Source organism: Papaver somniferum, chromosome 7 (assembly GCF_003573695.1).
Source record: "Papaver somniferum cultivar HN1 chromosome 7, ASM357369v1, whole genome shotgun sequence".
In the NCBI taxonomy this organism is placed as follows: Eukaryota; Viridiplantae; Streptophyta; class Magnoliopsida; order Ranunculales; family Papaveraceae; genus Papaver; species Papaver somniferum.
The window spans coordinates 6,530,403-6,534,852 of record NC_039364.1 but is presented as its reverse complement, the minus strand read 5'-3'; the positions used below and the strand labels follow the sequence as shown (position 1 = coordinate 6,534,852).

General features: G+C 35.5%; 1 pseudogene; it reads left to right on the top strand.

The window, feature by feature from the left end:
- The first annotated feature begins 522 nt into the window (after positions 1 to 522).
- On the top strand, positions 523 to 2,253 carry LOC113294941 (annotated as a pseudogene).
- The last annotated feature ends 2,197 nt before the right edge of the window (positions 2,254 to 4,450 follow it).

Genomic DNA, 4,450 nt, shown 5'->3' with positions numbered 1-4,450 from the left:
TACGACCGTACAACCATGTGGCTGGCTAATAAAATGTCTGTTTTTTATACTATATAACACCATTAACACGTGATAACGTGACCATATATCTTAATCCGACCAACAATGATACCCTAGCAGCCTAGCCTAGCACACCAACGGCCCATACCAAAAGTTAAAAATTGTTCTTAGAACCCAAAATTAGGCAAAAATGGAGTTTCCTGGAAAAGAGGTTAAAAAAATTAAAAAAACCATTGAAGAATAAGAAGAATGCGCATGGCACCGAAGATTGGAATATTCCAATTTCAGCCAGTAAGTAAAAAGCAAATTCTCACCCGAATATTCAAATATGCCATCCAATCACCTTATCTCGTACCGATTCTATACGCAACTTACAACTATCATACAACTAACCATTAAAATCAACGAGCACAATCAAAATACCCTTAAATCAAACGGCTGAGAAGAATTGTGGCGGTATATTAAAATTCTACTGGTTGTACAAGATAGTGAAATCTTAGGTAGAAGCCTTTAATGGTGGCACCTTCCTCACAGGAGAAATATTTATGGTGTCAAATTTTGATGGCTCTTTTCAGAATGCGGTGAAGTAATATTCCATTGGCATCTTAATCCGGTTTTTTATTCTTTTCTTCTTCTTACGCTCACAATATTAGAACGAGATCCCCATTATAAATAGATCATTCAGCTTCATCAAGTTTTCTACACAAAAACAAATCTGCTTCTTCTTTTATTTTACAGAAAACACAAAAACACACCTCAAATTTCATATTCTCGACGTATAAAATGGCAGGAATTGTGATTTTATTCGACTTCGACAAGACGATTATCGATCACGATAGTGATAATTATGTCATTGATGAATTGGGTTTCACTCAATTGTTTGATGAACTCTTGCCTACCATGCCCTGGAATACTCTCATGGTATGTTTCCTCTGTTTTCGCATTTTTGACTGAAATATATTTTCGGAGATCATTTTGATGCCCCATTGTTGATTTATAAATCAAAAAAAAGTTAGATTTCATAATCTGGAGTTTTAATTTCATTTGTGATTTATTTATTTTTCAGGATAAGATGATGTTAGAGCTTCACTCTAATGGGAAGACAATTGAAGACATTGCCAATGTTTTGAGACGCGCTCCATTGGATGCTAATATCATTTCAGCCATTAAATCAGCTCATGCTCTTGGGTAATTTCTTGATTTCCAATAAAATTTTCCAAGTATTTTACATGTAATTATCAAACGGGTCTCATTTTGTTTTTTGTTTTTTATTCCAGGTGTGAATTGAAAATTTTGAGTGACGCAAATCTGTTCTTCATTGAAACAATACTAGAACATCATGGGTTGTCAGGTTACTTCTCAGAAATCAACACGAACCCGGGTTTCGTCGATGACCAAGGAAGATTAAGAATCTTCCCATACCATGATTTCACCACTGCTCCTCATGGTTGCACTACTGCTTGTCATGGTTGTCCCATCTGCCCTCCCAACATGTGCAAGGTAAATTAATCTCATAATTCAGCTTTTTTTTAATCCTTAAACACGTCGAAGCCGTGTTTTTGAATCATCAAGATGACTCAATTAGTTGAACTTGATCCTTACATTGAGGAACATGCAATGGACAAGAAATCTAGTCACATGCTTCTCAGCTAATACTTTATTAGAAGAAGATTAGTTGGCTAATTGAGTAATGTTTATGTTAATACAGGGTATAATATTTGACCGGATCAAAGCAGAAGCTTACGCAGATGGCAAGAAGAGAATTATCTATCTTGGAGATGAAAGGGTGATTACTGCCCAAGTTTGAAGCTCGAGCCATCCGACCGTCTTATGCCAAGAAAAGACTACCCACTCTGGGAACTAATTTCCAGTGACCCATCACTAATCAAGGCAGAAATTCACGAATGGACCGATGGTAAAGAACAAGAACAAATTTTACTTCAACTCATTAACACAATAAACTTTGAAGATACTAACATTAACGCAGCCGGGGTAACACTGTTGGCGGGCGATTGCAAGTTTCAGACGATTCCGGTTTCAAATCACGAGTCGTTTCCCAAAGTTCTTGCAGTGCCCATTAAAAGTTAGTTCTTAGTGGTAACAATATTTTGGCTAGCTAATAACACTTAAAGTCAAGACTTTTGTTTTTTACATCCACTGTCCTTGTTGATTTACTATTGTAACTGTAAGTTTACTGAATCCATGTGTGTATTAGCTGGAAGGAAATTGAGAAAAACCTAGTTTCCTGCTCAATGATTTTCTTGGATGAGTGTGTAACGACATGAATATTTGTTGATTTTGGCCATGACAATCACAAATGGGGACATTGTCCTTTTGAATGCACCCTCCACCACCGCGACATAAAAACACAAGATCACTGAAATCTAGACTACTTTCGTTCACTTTTTTTGGGTTGATTTTCAATCAGTTGAGCGCATGACGATCATGTTACGAGTATGACAAGGTTATGGTTGTTTTTAAATCAAACATTGTGACAGTGTACAACACAAGACAAGCTTTGAGTAAATGTCATGTTGTAAACATTTTGAGCTGTCAGTAGTAAAAAGAACACAAAATTAGTTAAAATGAACAAAATCAACAATTCTTGTGTGGAAAAGACATCTAGATTTTGATACTGTTTAAATGGACAAAAATGTAAAAATAGTCAGGATGTAAACAGTTCACCCTACCCATTTTCAAATACTTTTCTTATTTTTAATTTAAATCAGGATGAATCCAGTTTCATCCTTCATATTTTTTTGGTGTCCATTTCACCCATACTAATTTTTACTCGTCCATTTGAACCATGTTTTAAAAATATTTGGACAAATGATCCATTTTCCGTTTTTTTTAAACTTAAAATTTGTTAGATTATTATATTACTAAATACTAAGAAGGAAATTAAAATCAGTAAGTCATTTATTCATCTAGCGTCCACTGGGAAGGGGAAACTTGTTTAGTTTTAGTTTAGGGAGAATTGGAAAAATGCTCCAAAACTGGGTGCAATGTTGGAAATCTGCCCTAACATTTAAAAAGTTGGAAAAATGCCCCATTCCGTTAGAAATCCAGTTAAGTCACATGTGTGAGCTTATACATGCGAAAAAAAAGCCAAATATATCCTTCAGAATTCAGGGTTTGGGGTTCAAAATTCAGGATTCAAGGTTTAGGGTTCAAGGTTTAAGGTTCGGGTGGTGGTGGCGTTGGTTTAGTGGTGGTTCTGGTGGTGATGGTTGTCATACACATGTGACTTAACTGGGTTGGATGGCAATTTTAACGGAATGGGACATTTTTCCAACTATTTTTGACGTAGGGGCAGATTTCCAACATTGCACCCCATATTGGGGCATTTTCCCAATTTTCCCTTTAGTTTATCATTAAGAAAAATTGTATCCGCGTTGTGCTATCTAGTCTAGACCACTGCTCATTTCGGCTAATTCATTAATGCAGTATTTGGATTTTAGTCATGGGCTTTCCATCATAGTGCACAAGAATCCTTTATGATCCTGTTAAATAAGAAGTTTTGGAAGATCATATTTTCTTATTACACCAATGGAAAACTAGAATACCGCAAAGAGAAGAGCTGAATTGGAAGATTTAAGACTAGAAGGGGCCATACGTTTTGAGATGACAAAAATATTATTCATGAGGTAGGTGTGTGTTTACCACTTCACAGTTCACATACATCTCTAGGCTCTTGTAGAGATTTGACAAAGGAACCGGCCGATGATTCCAAATCGTAAAGTAACCAACCAACTGCTCAATTTTGAAATAGTGTTAAATGGCAGCTTCAAAAATGCATAAGAAATTTTTCCATGCTTCTGTAAGCATATTTACTTTCAACATTCGACCAATTTATTTTCCACAAGCACCACTATAACTGTAAGTTTACTGAATCCATGTATTAGCTGCAAGGAAATTGCAAAGTTCTATCTTCCTGATCAATGATATTCTTGGATGAGTATCGACATGAATATTAGCTGTTTTTGACCATGTTGACAATCACAAATGGGGCCACGTGCTTTCGAATGCACCCTCCACCACCACGACACAAAAACACTAGATCCCTGAAATCTAGAGTGCTTCCGATCTCTTTTTCGTCGATTTTCAATTAGCTTAATGCATGTCGATCATGTAAAGGGTATCTATGACAAATCATACACACAACACAAAACAAGAGCTTTCACTACATGTCATGTTCTAAACGTTTTGAGCTGTTGGTAGTAAAAACGAAAAACAAAAACGTTTAAATTGAATAAATGCAGCCAAATAAATTTTGGGAAATTGCTTGTTTAGGTCTATAATGAGAGGAAGTAGAAGGGAGTCCCATAATAGTATGAGATGTTGGAGAAAACTATAAAATTAGTTATTTTATTTTATATCTTTATATTCAAAATATAGAGATCACCCAATGTGTTATTTTAGTAGTTTCATATTAGATGATTGTGTTTCT